The 17,750-nt window shown below is 39.5% G+C and overlaps 2 protein-coding genes across 3 annotated transcripts in view; both read right to left on the bottom strand.

Moving 5' to 3' along the window:
• LOC132890942 (adenosine deaminase 2-A-like) overlaps positions 1–9,102 on the bottom strand; it is a 35,449-nt gene extending 26,347 nt beyond the window's left edge. For both annotated transcript variants that reach the window (XM_060928338.1, XM_060928339.1), the window contains exon 1: positions 8,802–9,102. The gene's annotated coding sequence lies outside the window, so the exon portion shown is untranslated. The remainder of the gene's footprint in view (positions 1–8,801) is intronic.
• A 2,580-nt stretch (positions 9,103–11,682) lies between these two features.
• The window catches only part of LOC132890940 (chromatin remodeling regulator CECR2), a 93,690-nt gene continuing 87,622 nt past the window's right edge, over positions 11,683–17,750 (bottom strand). Inside the window, exon 19 of the mRNA XM_060928337.1 lies at positions 11,683–15,690. The gene's annotated coding sequence lies outside the window, so the exon portion shown is untranslated. The remainder of the gene's footprint in view (positions 15,691–17,750) is intronic.

The following is a 17,750-nucleotide window of genomic DNA, read 5'->3' as shown; positions in this document are numbered from 1 at the left end:
GTGGATGTCACAGTGACGTTGTCCAATGAGACGCCAGCTAGAGCTCAGCACAGCGTATTCGCGTATTCTCAATGTTTACACAGCACCGGAGCTGATACGATCTAGATTGAATACGTGGACGCTGGCGGATTCCCGTTTCCCCGCTTTTTCAGGGGGGTTAATGTAAACGGACAGTGCGTCCGCGAAGAAAACGAGACAGATACGGTCTAGTGTAAACGTAGCCATAGACACAGACAACCATTCACACTCACATTCACACCTACGCTCAATTTAGAGTCACCAGTTAACCTAACCTGCATGTCTTTGGACTGTGGGGGAAACCGGAGCACCCGGAGGAAACCCACGCGGACACGGGGAGAACATACAAACTCCACACAGAAAGGCCCTCGCCGGCCCCGGGGCTCGAACCCAGGACCTTCTTGCTGTGAGGCGACAGCGCTAACCACTACACCACCGTGCCGCCCCCACTGTTTTGTAAGACAACTTATTTTGCACAATAATATTTTTCTAAAGTCCATTTTTTGCTTACAAAAAAATATTTTTTTTGCTTACAATTTAACTTATGTCTTAATAAACACACAAAAAGTTCAATTGTTTTGTTTTTATTGACATTCTTCAGATGTTGGACATATACATATATATATATATATATATATATATATATATATATATATACACACACACACACACACACACACATACATATATATATACACACACACACACATATATATATATACACACACACATACATATATATATACACACACACACATATATATATATATATATACACACATATATATATATACACACATATATATATATATATATACATACATACACACACACACATACACACACACACACAAATACAGTGACTTGTTTATGTACACAATTCACAGCTATGCAACAGCTGTACAGATGTATTTGGTGATACAGTAAGTGAGCTAAATTTTAACAGTGCAAACAATGCCACAAAAAGAAAAGATTCATGCCGTTGTCATGATTCGTTGTCATGCCGACCGAGGCTGTTGTGTTTCCCGCTTGTGGTCTCGTCACTCGTCACTTCCGGAAGTAGCTCGACAACTAGCTCGATAGGGTATACATGCACAAAGTAGCTCGGCAGAAATCGCATAAACTAGGTCGTGTAGCTTGATTCCGAGAAATCAAGTTCAGTTCAATTTCAGCCGAATTAAGGTGTATACATGGCATTTTGAACTTCGATTTCAGTCGAGCAACGGCAGAAATTCGATTCTCTCTATGTGCATGTAAACGTAGTGACTGTAGCAGCTAGATGAGCAAGAACCGAAAGGGTCTGTGCCATAAACTGTTATTTCTGTACGGCATTGCTAATGTGTCATTACTGTTGTTATTTCTCCCTCTGCTCGCCCTGTAAATGCCCTACGTCGCTGGATAGCGAAGGTGTTTTCTGCATCTCGCTCCTTTTTCTTGTATGTTCTCCGTTTGTCGCCTTCCTCGCATTCAAACCAATTCGAGCCGAAGTCCGCTACACGTCCAAAATGGTGGTCGCGTTTACGAAGGTCACGTGACTGAAAAGGGTCTATAGGAGACCATCCACCAACACTGCAGTGAACCATCAACTGGCTGACGAGCTGAATGTGTTTTACTGCAGATTTGACACATTCACACCTCTCCCCCCTTCAGTCATTAAAGACCCATTTACACCCCCTGCCATTCTGCCACCCCCCGCCTCTGACCCCCCCACCAGCACTCAAGATCTGTGAAGAGGATGTCTGTCAGCTTTTCCACAGACAGAAGATCAGGAAGGCACCTGGCCCAGATGGTGTGTCACCCTCTTGTCTGAAGGTCTGTGCTGACCAGCTGGCTCCCATCTTCATCCAGATCTTTAATAGATCCCTGGAGCTGTGTGAAATCCCCTCATGCTTCAAACGCTCCACAATAATCACGGTTCCTAAGAAAACCACCATCACAGGACTGAATGACTACAGGCCCTCACATCTGTAGTCATGAAGTCCTTCGAGAGACTGGTGTTGTCATACCTGAAAGACATCACAGACCCCCTGCTGGAACCCTTGCAGTTTGCCTACCGGGCAAACAGGTCAGTGGATGATGCAATAAATATGGGTCTACACTGCATCCTGCAACACCTTGACACTGCAGGGACATATGCCAGGATCCTGTTCATGGACTTCAGTTCAGCATTCAACACCACTGTTCCAGACATCCTCTACACCAGGGGTCACCAAACTACGGCCCGCGGGCCAGATCCGGCCCGCCACCCCCCGTTGACCGGCCCCCCAGCCCCTCTGCCCCCCATCACTTGAACCGGCCCTATGAGGCAATCCCCAAAAGTGGTCATGGCCTATTTTTTTAAATTGCTTTTTGGTAAATAATAACATGTCTGCATCTTGTATTTTGTTGATTTTATCAATTAAAATTGATATTTAGTTATAAAATGAACTATTCATATTTTCCGAATTTTCGTCATATGCTCGCGATCAAGCAGTGACAGGCAGCGCACGCGCAGAGAACTGTCAGTGTTCAGGACAGCAAAATGGCTAGCGGTCAGCGAAAAGCTGACAGAGTGCAGAGTTTTTAAAGAACAGTGGACCACCGATTATTTTTTCGTTCAGTGTAAGGACCGTGCAGTTTGTCTTGTATGTAAAGAAAGTGTGCCGGTTTTCAAAGAATATAATCTGCGTCGTCACTATGAAACCCGCCACAAAGCAGGGTTCGAATTATAAATTTGACCCTATGGGGTCTCTATTTAAAAAAAAAAAAGCAATGCATACTCGCTCTCCTGGACCAGCGCACTTTTGCGCACTGCAGTGCACAGCTTTCACACACAGGCGCGCGCATGCACGCACGCACGCACACACACGGTGTTGCATATATATATATTGTTAAACAAAGGAAGATCGTTGTGAGATAGAGGACAAGTCTTCTTCGGACTTAACTTCACATTCGATTTCGCAGGCTGCAAATTTCAGTTTGCGCGCATAGTGGTGTGGTGGTGAAGTACAGCCGTACATGTTGCGGTTTAATAACACGTTCAATACAAAGTTATGGCTGCATGGTGATCGGAAATGAAATGAGTTTTATTTATATTTATATGGTGATATAGGCTATTCAAGCTTATTATGGTGATATATGACGTATTTGAGAGACTTCCACAGAAAATTAAGTTTGCTTCTTTCATGGGAGCCTGAGGGAATGGGAGCTCAGCTCCCATTGGCTCCCACGTAATTCGAACTATGCCACAAAGGCTACGTTCACACTGCAGGCTGAAGTGACTCAAATCCGATCTTTTCGCCCATATGTGACCTGTATCCGATCTTTTATTGACAATATGAACGACACAGATCCGATTTTTTCAAATCCGACCCAGGCCGTTTGGATATGTGGTCCTAATTCCGATTCCTATCCGCTCTTTTCATATGCGACTTCAGTCTGAACCGCCAGGTCGCATTCATCCGACTTACACGTCATCATCAAGCCACAAACGTCACTATTCTGCGCTGAAGTAGGCGGCGGGTCTCTCAAAAAAAGTTACAACAACATGGCGCATAATCACAGGCGCAGATGGGGGGGGGGGGGGACTCGTCCCACCCAGATTTAAATTCACCTCGCTCGGTCCCCCCCACTTATAGGGAGGAAAAAACGTCTATGCTGTCTTTCTTTGCATAAGGCAAACCTCACGGAAAAATCAAAAGACTAATTACCATTCGGTTTATTGAGGTGCACGGCAGTGTATACATAGTTGCAACAACTCACATAAAACAAAACAAAGACTGATATTCGGTTGGTTGAGCTGCGCAGACTGCACAGGTTGCGAGCTCGAGCTTGGTTGCTATGGTAACCCACAACAAGTCTGACAGGCATATCGGGGTTGGGGTTGGTTTGCTGGCAGCTTTGTCCCCCCCAGTTTTTTGTCCCCCCCCCAGTTTTTTGTCCCCCCCAGTTCAAAAAAACGTATCTGCGCCCCTGCGCATGACATAAATGCGAGGGACGCTTCAGGCTGTGAAGGTTCTGAATCTTCTCAATGGAAGGACGCAGAGGTTAGGGAGCTGATTTCCATTTGGGGGGATACAGCTATTCAAGCTAGATTGGATGGGTCATACCGCAACCGGGCGGTTTTACTTCCGTAAACACTGGCCATGCTCACTGCGTGTGACGTCGTCGTATCCCGCAATGCGCATGCAGAACACTTTTAGGTCGCTTTTCGTTCATACTGAGGATCACATACAAGTCGCATATATTTGTTAATGTGAACGACCTCACAAAAAAATCGGATTTCACAAAAAAATCGGAATTGAGCATTAAGCCTTGCAGTGTGAACGTAGCGAAAGAGTATGCTAGTTTGCGAGGGCAAACAAGAGAAGACAGGATTCGGAGGATGAAATGCGGACTGGCTGCACAACAGAATGTATTCCTTCACCAAACCCAGATCAACCAGGCTGTTGTCTGAGCTAGCTATAAGGTAGCTCACCTACTAGCTACCCATGGAAAGCCGTTTGCTGATGGGGACTTTGTTAAAGTATGCATGCTTGCTGTGGCCGAGGAGGTGTGTCCCGACAAGAAGGATGCGCTCAACGTGGTGAGTCTCTCCGCACCTACTATGACCAGGCGAACCGAAGATTTGGGGGACAACGTGTATGACCAGCTGAATGAGAAAGCGTCAGAATTCGAGTTTTTTGCTTTGGCCATGGATGAGAGCAATGACGTGCAGGACATAGCACAACTGCTGTGATCTATTGCTCATATTATTATAATTTCACTGTTTTTTAAAATGTATTTATTTTATAGGCCTATTTATTTGACCTTTATTAAGTGCTGCATACAATTATTATTAATATTATTAATTATATCAACAGGCTTACCTACAATTTATAATTTTCCACTCACCTTTGCCAGTGTCAATCACCTCAACTAGACAGATGTTTCTTACCTTGACAGCTTTGATATTATTTTTATTAGAAAATAAATAAATGGAATATCAGTGGTATTTCAAATTAAAACAACGTGTGAAGACTTGATTACTACTTTTGCAAACCACTAGTAAAGATAAACAAATATGTGCCAGGAATCAAGTGTTGATATAGTAGTGGGGATATAGTAGTGGGGATGGCCGTGCCAGGCTAGTAATCTCTACTACACAATGAGGCCTGCTGGTGGTCATATTTGTCTGGGTTATACAATTCTATGTGATATAGCTGACCCGACCCCGGCCCCCATCATAGTCAGGAACGACAATGTGGCCCCCAGAGAAAAAAGTTTGGTGACCCCTGCTCTACACCAAGCTCACTGTGCCCTCCTCCACCTGTCAGTGGATTACAAAACTTCCTGACTAACAGGAAGCAGCAGGTGAGGATGGAGAACATCACATCCAGCACTCGGACTATCAGCACTGGCGCCCCCCAAGGATGTGTGCTCTCCCCACTGCTCTTCTCCCTTTATACCAATGACTGCACCTCAAGAGACCCATCTGTTAAACTCCTGAAATTTGCAGACGATACAACGGTCATCGGCCTCATCCGAGACGGTGATGAGTCTGCATACAGATGGGAGGTTGAACGGCTGGTCTGGTGGTGCAGTCAGAACAATCTGGAACTGAACACGCTCAAAACTGTGGAGATGACCGTGGACTTTAGGAGGAGCCCCCCCCCACTCTGCTGCCCATCACCAACAACACTGTGACTGCTGTTGAAAGCTTCAGGTTTCTGGGTTCCACAATCTCTCGGGACTTGAAGTGGGAGACCAACACAGTCACTATCATCAAAAAGGCTCAGCAGAGGTTGTACTTTCTGCGCCAGCTCAGGAAGCTCAACCTGCCTAAGGAGCTACTGACAAAATTCTACTCTGCCATCATTCAGTCTGTTCTTTGCTCTTCCATCACTGTTTGGTTTGGATCGGTCACCAAACAAGAGAAGAACAGACTGCAATGGACAATAAGGTCTGCAGAGAAAATTATTGGTGTCAACCCGCCCTCCATCCAAGACCTATACTTGTCCAGAGTCAGGAAACGGGCAGGTAACATCTCTGCGGACCCATCACACCCTGGTCACAATCTATTTAATCTTCTCCCCTCAGGGAGGCGATATAGATCACTGTATGCAAAAACAACCAGACACAAGAATAGTTTTTTCCCCTCAGGCTGTCTCTGTGATGAACAGCTAAAATCCAGATTCATACATCAGTAATATCACTTGCAAAATATCTGCACACTCATACTGTCATTCTGTGCTCACTGTTACTTAATATTTATACTTATTTATATTTACTATTTCATCTTTGCACTATGCACCATATTGCACCAAAAGGAAAAATCCTTTCTGTGATGAACAGCTAAAATCCAGATTCATATATCAGTAATATCACTTGTAAAATATCTGCACACTCATACCATCATTCTGTGCACACTGTATACTTTATATTTATTTATCTATTTCATACTTGACTTACTTGGATTACTTTGCACTATGCACCCACTGCACCATTTCTTTTGTTTATCTGTTTTGTACTATGAGAGCTAAGTGAAACCGGAGTCAAATTCCTTGTGTGTCTCCACATACCTGGCAATAAAAGTGATTCTGATTCTGATATAATAAAAAGAAAATCACACGTTGGCTTGAAGATATGAAGTTTATCTTCTCGTGTTGAAAAGCTCACATTTTTCATATGAAATACACTGCGGATCTGAGTGACATTTAAATAATATTGGCTGGGCTTTTTTCGTGGTACAGTATATCAGATATACCATTCAGCTAGCATGATACTGAACAAGTCAAAGATGAGTAGCTGAATGGACTACATCTGATATACCACGAAAAAAGCCCAGCCAATATTATTATTATTATACATACACACTTCATATCAGCATTCTCAAATGCCAACGCTAGCTTACCCGCAAGTCACCTTGCAGCCGGTGTGGTGTTCATCAGTAGTGTTGGCGAATGCTAATAAAGTGGTCAAGCCAGTGCTATCGAGAGCTAGTAGCACAGGCTAATGACCGAGAAACTAAGATTTCCGTCTTCAGACCCTTCTTCCATGCTGCACGCTCGCTACAGTATTTTTCACTAAGACTTAAGTATTCATTTCCCTGTGTAATTTACTGAATTACTTCTAAAATCAACATCGACAGCTACATACAATGGAGCGAACCGGCAGCCAAAATTCTCTCAAAATCTTCATTATTTAAATGAAGCAAACCTGATGGCCATGTTTATTTACAAACTGTCACAATCGGCCGCTAGCACAGAAGTTTTACATCTCCGTTGTGTCTCTTTTCCAGTTTTTCGATGTCTGTTGGCATGTTTTTCTTCTGTAAACATGCGTAAAGAGTATCTAATGAAGTTTTGGGAGCCTTTCGGGTGTTCAGCACATCTTTCTTTTTCCTAGCGAACAAAGAAATGATCGTGTGCATGCGCAGCAGAAAAGTCTCTCATTGGATATTTGCATCAGCTCCAACATGTGACGTCATGTTGCCTTGACAACCATGCAATCGTTAACTTTTAAACACACATCAATCAATGTGTCAGCTCTGTTACTTTGTGAAATTTACTTACGGTTTATTAATGTGGAAGTTTATTATTTGTTGATAATGATAATGCAGGAAATAAAGCTAATGTAGTAAATAATGCTCGTTAAGGAAACTGTAATGTAAAGGATTAGGATAGGATTAAATCGAAGCTAGTGGACTATATTTTGGTGGGGAAATGAAGAATTATGTACATTCATTTTTTTCAAGTCATTGCTTAAAAAAAAACACACACACACGAAACATGTCACCTGCTCGCACTTCTCGTTTCATCATTCTTCAGTTTCTGTTACGTTCAACCAAAACTGTACACTTACCTCAGCTTGTTTGCTGTGGTGACAGAAATGCAAGCAGCTTGGTTTCTATCTTTATGTGACTTTTACTTCCTATATTTCCAAATAAAAAACATTTTGCTGTTTACTCAATACATTTACAAACTTTCCATGATTTCCATTCCATGATGCAGTCAACCTAACTGCATGTCTTTGGACTGTGGGGGAAACCGGAGCACCCGGAGGAAACCCACACAGACACGGGGAGAACATGCAAACTCCACACAGAAAGGCCCTCGGCAGCCGCTGGGTTCAAACCCGAAACCTTCTTGCTGTGAGGCGACCGTGCTAACCACTACACCACCATGCTGCCCTGTTTTTTAAGACCTGTTTGCAGGAAGAACAGGACAAAAATAACACCTGAAACACTTCATCACTTGGTGTCTTCAGTCCCTAAACATCTAAAAGGTTGTGAGAAGAAATGGGAACACGCTTTACAGTCCAAAACTTTTTCAAAGGTGTTCCAAGGATCAGTGTTTATTTTGGGGGAAGAAAAAAAAACAAGAAGAGGAAATTTATGAGGAAAAACAAAAAGATGAGAGGTCAAAGATTATTTACAATCATTGTTTTCAGTTTTAATTTCAACAAACCGTGCCAACTTTTTCTGATTTGGGGTTGTAGACAAATGATTGTTGTTTTTTTTTTACTTATGTAAAGAATCTGAGCACTTTTAGAACTGAACGTGTTTACTGGATCAACTTTAATCTCATTTCAAAAACGAAACAAAGAAACAAATGAAGCGAGCATCTGTTCAAACCCTGTGACTGTCATCACCAGCACTAATGCAGCTCACTGCCCTGTGATACCACTTAGGGCTTTACAATGTAGATTATTTTCCATCTACTTTACCCAGATGATTAATTACCTAGTTGTGTTTTTTATCCTCACTTTATATTCTGTAAATAAGGAATAAGTCATCATCATCAATAATAACATCATCATCTTACTGTTTCCCTGTCAGTGTTTTGGAGAAACAGCTCCTGATGGGTCTCTCCACACAGCCCGACCTTCTGAAACCCTGATGTTTTGATTCAGTGCTCTGGAGCCTGGTTAAAAACGAGGTCGTCACGTGACCAAAACCAAGCTTTGTTACGTAACTGACACGTCATGCATGTCTCAAAAACGAGGTCCTCTCCAACAGCAGGTATCCAGTTAATGCAATGCCCTATAGTCCATACCTACATCTATGTATCCCCTCCACACACAGTGTTGTGTCCTGTTATTTATGAAATACTACTGTCTGAATGTAAATGATGGCACCCTGCAGTCTCAACCACCCTTCCCATAGAATAAAAGTCCTTCCTACACAGCTGTCTGTAGATTATATGCATGCTGTTTATCTCTTCATGCTCTGGGCTATAAATATCTGGCTCTGACTGCAACATCCATTCCATGGGAGTGTATTTATATTCATATGTGAAGGACATGATTACACACACACACTGTGTGTCCCAGTTAGTTTAAACAGCACATATAGGCTATGAACACTTCCTGTAACAAATATGCTAACTGACTAAAACCTTCACATATAATGTGGAACGTCTTGTGGAAACATTTGAACTATGCGAATTTGTTTATGTATTATTTTTACAGTTCGTACTGGATTCTTTTGATCAAAATACTTAAATCAACATTAAGTAACTAAGCTTCTAGATTGGCAAGTATTTGGACTGATCTAATTAATAGTTATCTTTGGAACTTTTTAACTGATCTATTTTTGTCTAATGTATTAACTTTAGGGTTTTTTTTTTTTATTTAAATACTGTAATTTAGTTTTACTAGAAGGCCCAGTATGAGATCAGCATGAGCTAAACTGGTTTATTAACCTTCTGAAAATAAAGTCTTTCAAGTACAGCAGAGCATATAATATTCTTAAACATGTAAAACGTCTGCATTTGCATATTTCTGCTTCTAGTCAGTGCTCTCATCTGTATTGTTGCATAGTCAGGAACACAAACACACTTCTGCATGATCTTTCAATTTAACATTTTGAAGTTTAAAGTTTAACAGAATAATACTTTAATTAGGATTAGCAAACATAGTGTAATGAAAACTCAGTGATTTATTGGCATGCTGAAGATATGAAAGTTTTATTTGTAAGGTGAAGAAAACACACGTTCAGTGTCAATAAAGGGGAATATAATGATAGCTAAAATGGTTTGGTGCTTCAGTTTGACACTTTGCTCCACAGCGACATCTGGTGGTGAATAAAAATTCCTACCCCAACTGCGACATCCCGAAGTTTTGAATATTACCATATCAGTTTAAGATTTATTTCCATATATTTATAAATCGCATAATATTTCCCTTTTATTCCATTTCTTTTGTTTAGAGAGAGAGACTCTAATCCTACACTAGCGTTTCCCACTTTTTTCACCTGAAAATCGTCCTTGATTAGATATAAACTTCAGCCACTTACACAAATTTAGTCGTAAAATCAATGAAAAAAAGATATTCATCTGAAAATAACCATAAACTCTAATTTCTTCCCAGCTCAAAATGTTAAATATGTTTTATACAAATTAAATTGATTTAATACCAATATGGCAACCCTATTCCTAACGGATTTTGTATGGATGTGTTGATGTACGTCATTTCCGGGGAGTCTCTGGTCGATTGGTTAAATTAACACTGAGACACCCCCTGGATACAGCTGCAGTACGAGTTAATACAACATCGCCCTCTAGTGGACAGTCACAGCAACATCCTCCCTTTCACACACTTCATATAAATACAAGCGTGTAATTTATTTTATTCAGGTTTATTAACACAATATTTAACTTTAATCTCACCATGAAAAATTATGTTGCTACCACAATTTTCTTAATTTTTAAATTAATTTGATTTTAAGTAAAATCATTAGAACGGCCTTAACAGCATGACGAGCATGGATGCTAGTCAACTACATTGTGCATTTGCTAAATTTTATTTAAAAAAAAAAAGTTACTCGTTTCTGAGCAAAATGCAGCAGTTTTCAGCAAAGAAGTTTCATAAAAGAAATTGCCATTTTTAATCAATACATTTATGTATTTATAGATGATAGAGCTACAAATGCTAAATGGCACCACAAACATTGTTGAATCACCTAAATAATGTTGTACGTTTTATTACCAAAAAAAAAAAAAAGTACTGTTTGGGTTTGTAAAAATGAGAAAGATATAGCCATACACACAGCCCTCCAAAATTATTGGTACCCCTTGTAAAGATTAGCAAAAAGGGTTAGAAAAAAAATCCACCTTTTGGTGAAGTTGCTTCATTTCACACTGAAAAAATAAAATAAAATCCAACCTTAATACATTTATTCAGAGAAAAACAAATCCATCATCAAGAAATAATTATTTCAGCATGTTTCCCCATTTCAGTTGTACAGTATTTTGGAGCCGATTAGGGCACGCAGGAACCGTCAAGCTGTAATCCATGACTTCATTTTTACTTCAACAAAAGGTGTAATTTTTTCTAATCCCTTTTTACTAACATGTATAAAAGGTGCCAATAATTGTGGAGAGCACTGTATGATCAATCCTGAATTAATGTTTTCTTTTTTTAAAAAAAAAAATCTGTATTAGAAATCAAGACTTCATCTTTGTACTTTGTTTAAATCTTTAATATTAAAAATTGTATCTACCTTCCCATAAATGTCCCATTTAAAAAACAAATTGTTGTACCTGCTGTTAATTTAAAAAAAAATTTTTTTGACCAAATCAAAATCTCAGTATATTCTTATATGCAGAAGTGCACACACACACGTACACACACACACAGAGTCCAAAATAAGGGCAAAATGTCTTTTTTCTTCTTTCTTTTTAATTCTAAGAAAATGTACAGAATATAGAAAACACTTCGGTCCATTTCCAAAAATAAGAACCTGTAAACTTCACATCAAAATGAAACATACAAAAGTCGTTCTGATGCCGTTGTGCTACTGAGGTATCGACAACTGTTTAGAAAAATAAAGATGCCAAAAAAAAAAAGAGAACATTTATTTTTTTTAAAAAACCCAAAACAATGTACAAAATGTAAAATAACAAATAAATATGATTTAATATTTAACCAGATCTATAGTCGTTTCACTAGTGTAGACAGAAACAGACAGCAAAGCTGCTGAGGAATCAGTAGGTGTGGATCAGTCCCTAACTCAAGTGTAAAAAAACAACCTGTACAGAGAGAGAAGGGGAAAAAAGTTCACATCCTCAGTCCATAAAAACTGTCTCGTCCTATTAGAGAACAGTGAGCAGACGTCGAAGAGCACGTCATCTACTGCTACAATATTCCCTATCTATTATTTTTAAAACAAAAAGCATGGCTGACTTAATGTCAGCCTGTAGCTAATGATTTCTTCTGCTCCTATTTTTTTTTTATATTCACATGTGCCTACTGACAGTATTTATGAAGGAAGCATCACTGGCAGACACTCTTCATGTCATCAGGACTTTAAAGTGTACAGCTGAACATGAACGCCATTCCAGCTGGCTTTAGCTAGTATAAGCCTTTTGTAGGACTCAATTAGGCATATTTTTATTTAGAAGAAACAATAAAAAGGTGTGGCAAGATTTATTGCAGAAAGATTCGAAAAGATGTTAAAAATTGCCGTGGTCTCCTGACGCTGTTAAAATTTGTATGGTTAAAATAGTTAAGGCTGACTTGGTCACAGGTTCAGCAGTCGAAAGTAGAAACATTTCAGTGTATAAATGGAATAGTGAGAAGAAATATGCCGTCTTGTGTTGACAATATAACCATGAGAAATAGTGTGTGTGTGTGTGTGTGTGTGTGTGTGTGTGTGTTGCCAGACTCCAGCTTCATGAGGTAGATAGATGTGTGGATATCAGCACAGAATCTGGCTGTCAATTTTAAAATGCTACAGCTAAAATTTAAAAAAAAAAAAAAAAAAAAGTGTGGGACTGAGTAATCAAAAAAAAAAAACCCGCACGCACGCACACAGGTCATTGTCACACACAAAATCCAGCCAAAAATATATATAAATATAAATGAAAATAGAACACCAATTTATCCTTACAATTTGCTCTGGGGGGAAAAAAATTTTCAATTAAAAAAAAAACTTCAAACAATTCATCACAGCTTCCAGGCTCTTTTTGTTTCTCACCTACACAAAAGATTCAATAAAGTCAAAATCATATAAAATCAAGTGTTTAAAAAAAAAAAAAAGAAAAAAAAGTCTTCATAGCAATTGAGGTTGCGTAATCATCACAGTTCCAGTCGTAGTCCCACTGTCACTTCCCCTTCCTCGAAAAATGAATCCGCTTATACCCGTATTAAAAGCACGACACCCTGAGGACAAACAGCGTGAAAGAGGAAGCACCAGAAAAAACATTCCCGATTCCAATGTTCTAAGAATTGTCCCACGTGAGCTACTTTCACAGTTGTAAAGAGTGATGCTCTTTCCGACACAAGCAGCTAAAAATCAGAAATCAGACAGACGATAAATCATAATGATATATACACAAAGTAGAAGAGGGAGCCCTGAAGAGCTTAAACGCCTCTCCGTGTTCACTGTGTGGATATATAAACTAACATGCATGGGAAAGATGCGTTAAACACAGTAGCGCACGTGTAAATCCAAGGCCACTAATTCCAGTAATAAAGACTATCTCCAGTGCATAAAAGAGGAGCAGCGGTGTGCTCGGAGTCCAAACACGTTCTACGAGCCGAGGCAGCGTTGAAAGATCTGTAACCCTACGCTCACACTAGCAGATGAGTAACTCATGGTCATCTATTGTGGGTGTGGATATTTTCGCTTGTGGGCGTGCACTGTCCAGCATTTTTATTTATTTATTTATATTATATAGACATGAGAGTTTTACTGGGAAATACACCACTTGTATTTTTCATATGAGCTCCATCTGGGACATGGAGAACCAGAAACATGACAAATCTTTATACGTCGCTCGTGAGGAAATCGATGAATTGTTTTGATAAATTTCGGTACTTTTTGTTTGTGAATGTGTCAATATAACAAAAAGAAAATCACGCGGACTGAAGATATGAAGTTTATCTTCTCGGATTGAAAAACTTGCATCTTCCATATAAAATACATCACGGATCTGCAGGACATATTTAACAGTTATTCCATAAAATCGAGGCGTATATGAGCCAATAGCACCGAGTTGGCTGTAAGCCACGTACGACGAGATTGAGTGGAATAACCATTTTATTCTATCCACATTCACTGGATTTTGACAAACCGAGCATTTTTTTTTTTTTAATTTTTTGCAAAATCGATAAATAAAAACTTTACACAACACGTCCGACAAAATCATTTCCGCTTAGAATGTAAACAAACTGGCGAAATGACCGGAGCAATTTGTGAAAAATGTGATAATTCTTGGGGGGGACATTTTTTTTTTTTTACAATCAAATACTTTCATTCCATGTTTTGTTGCCTTTTTTTGGGTATTTTTTAGGGTTTTGTTTTCAAGTAGAGTTTTTATTTTGTCCTCGGTTGGTTCAGCAACACGCACCGCCATTTTGTTTTTCTCTACTCACAGTGTATGAACTAATAGCCTAGTAGTAGAGTAGCCAATCAGAACATGAGATTGCTCATATCCAGTGACTGTGGATAGAATATTTACCGATACTGTGATGGCAAACTGGCCATTTGATTAACTTGCTTTTTTTTGTGGATGTGTCCATATAATGAACATTACACGGTGGCGCGAAGATATGAAGTTTATCTTCTCGTGTTGAAAATATTTTCACTCGTGAATATGTTCACTACTCGAAGATAAACTTAATTTCTTCGCACCACCGTATAATATCGTCTATACACACACCACTTTTAGTTTAAAATGTACAAATAGTTAAAAGTTTGATTTACATGTTGAGGTTGTACAAAGTTTCGCTGGCAGATTATGAAATTAAAACTAACTGTATGTACTAGCTACTAGCTTTGTATACTCACGGAGGGAACCGATGATCTTTGCTACATCCTTCTGAGATGCATTTTTCTTTGTCAAGCCTCTACACATTTTTACAAAACGTCATACATGACCGGATATGGTGAGATCATGGTTATAAAAGTATTTCTTTCATTTTTGTGGGCCAAACAAATTGCAGGTAGAAACTAAGAGGGTGGAAGAAACTGAAGAAATGTCGAATTGGTCCGAGAACTCATTTGAGCCGAATCGTTTCGATCCGTCACTTTACGATAAAGCAATTTCACGTCATGTCATGCACGTACAAGTGAAATGAATAAATGAACGATCACCTGTTTCTTTGTCGCTTGCTAGCGTGAACGTAAGGTAACGTATTACGGGACTAAGCGAGTTAAAGGTGGAGAGAACAATCAGCTAATCCACTCACCATGCTACACTCTGTATTAGCGTTCGTTCATACATACATGACATTCAATGCTGATGCAAAAGGCAACAGTTTCCAGTGTGTCCATGGGGAATGGAGGCGCCTCCAAGTACCTTCTTTTCAACACCTGAGTTTAACTTTGGAAAAGAAAACCGATTGAATCCACAACCCTCCTGATGTCGGTCCTTCTAGCTGTGCGCTGTACTTTCTACCAAGTCAGAGGGTCAGGACTCACCACCAAAGTGCAGAAGCTCTCAGATATAAGGAGCGTGTAGACAGAGAGGCCAAGCTGCAGTCCTGACCACATTTCAGTACTGATGAGCGTTAAACAGAGTGGAAGGCCCACAGAGCACGTCCACGCAGTCCACAGGAAGCTGTACGTCCCACGACACAAAAACAAGGCAGAAACGACATGCATCTTTTTGTAAACACGTCTGTAGTCCAGCATCAGAAAGCTGATTTTTCAGTTGAGATGATGATGCAGGTCTCTGCTCAGCCTTCTCAATTTGATTTGTCCTTCACCTACATAAATACACAGAGAAATAGTGCACTTTAATTATATATAATGTTTTAAAATAACCGATTTTTTCTTCTTCAGCCTAGCATCGTAATGTTGAATCAATTACCACAGACGAGAATCCTTAAACTTCATTTATAATGGATGTCAAATGACCGTTGTTGAATTCTGCTAATGATAGCTTATGTGAACATACACGTCAACCTTTGGTCAAACAAACCTGTATAACCAACCTCCAAAACCCTCATTTCCCTTATAAAATTCTTATAAAGATGCAAAATAAAATAATTTACCTAAAATTTGAATGATAATTAACAGTGATGTATCCCAGTTAGGGCGGCATGGTGGTGTAGTGGTTAGCGCTGTCGCCTCACAGCAAGAAGATCCGGGTTCGAGCCCCGTGGCCGCCGAGGGCCTTTCTGTGTGGAGTTTGCATGTTCTCCCCGTGTCCGCGTGGGTTTCCTCCGGGTGCTCCGGTTTCCCCCACAGTCCAAAGACATGCAGGTTAGGTTAACTGGTGACTCTAAATTGACCGTAGGTGTGAATGTGAGTGTGAATGGTTGTCTGTGTCTATGTGTCAGCCCTGTGATGACCTGGCGACTTGTCCAGGGTGTACCCTGCCTTTCGCCCGTAGTCAGCTGGGATAGGCTCCAGCTTGCCTGCGACCCTGTAGAACAGGATAAAGCGGCTACAGATAATGAGATGAGATATCCCAGTTACTTTTTATTCAATATTAATAACAACACTTTCAGACATGCGCACATCGTTATACATTTGCTACTTCCGTAAAAGAGATAAACTAGTGCCAATGTTTGGTTGCGCGGCAAGTGTAACCAATTTAACCTTAGACAGGAATCCAGTCTATGAAATCTTAGCGCAAAGCTTGCTGCACGACCCGACATTAGAACCAATTAAGACAGACACTAATCCTATCGCTCACATCAAAGAAGCAGGAAATTGTATAATCGAGGTTTATCAGAGTCCAGCATTCGCACATGTAATATGAGACAGGATTGCTCACAATTTATTTTCTGAATAATCGTTTGACATTTGACTTCTGGTCAGAAATTCCCGTTTAGACAAACGTGTATGGCCATATAGGTTCGTTTTTGTTGAAAATACGCATGAATTAAGGCAAAACCGTATAACTTGACATGCATGCTTGAAACATATAGATAATGATAGGAATTGATTGTCATTATTTCCCTAATGGTTTGATTTTTAATTAATTAAATAATTTAAAAACCCACACCTTTTATCCAGGTATAGTTAACAGTTATTCCACAAAACTGAGTCGTACATGAGCTGACAGCTGACGAGGCGTGTAGCACTGAGTTGGCTATAAGCCATGTACGATGAGATGAGTGGAATAACTTCTATCTACATTCACTGGATTTTGAAAAACAGAGCATTTTAATTTTTAGCAAATTCAATAAATAAAAACTTAATACAAAACGTCAGACAAAATCATTTCCGCTTAGAATGTAAACAAACCGGCAAAATGACTAACAATTTGTGAAAAATGTGATAATTCTTGGGAAGAACCAAAAAAAAAAAAAAAAAGGTTTTCTTACCATTAAATGCTTTTTTTTTGAGGTTTTGTTCTCAAGTTGAGTTTTTATTTCGTCCTCGGTTGGTTCAGCAACACGCTCCGCCATTTTGTTTTTCTCTACTCACAGTATGAGCTGATATCCTAGTAGTAGAGTAGCCAATCAGAGCACGCGATTGCTCATAGCCTTACAGAAAAAAGTTTACTCAAGTGTGCTTCTAGTATACTTCTTTTAAACTAAAAATCAAGAGTATGCTTTCAGTTTAGTTTTTATTTACTTAGAGATATACTTAAGTTATACATAAGTATACTTGGCTTATACTGAAAAGTATATAGAAAAGTGTATTAAGCTTATACTTAAACTTTTGATCAAGATATACTTAAAAGTGTAATAAAGTATTAAAATATTTGTGCCTTATGTTTAAATGTACTTGCCCTGTAGTTGTGCATTAACTCTTAAGTAGGTCTGTGGTTCCATACAAGTTTTTTTTTTTTTTAATTTCTCCTGAGTGGGAT

The sequence above is a fragment of the Neoarius graeffei genome, chromosome 8, assembly GCF_027579695.1.
Source record: "Neoarius graeffei isolate fNeoGra1 chromosome 8, fNeoGra1.pri, whole genome shotgun sequence".
Lineage (NCBI taxonomy): Eukaryota > Metazoa > Chordata > Actinopteri > Siluriformes > Ariidae > Neoarius > Neoarius graeffei.
Note: the sequence above shows the minus strand (reverse complement) of the source record. Positions and strands in the feature narration are given on the sequence as shown.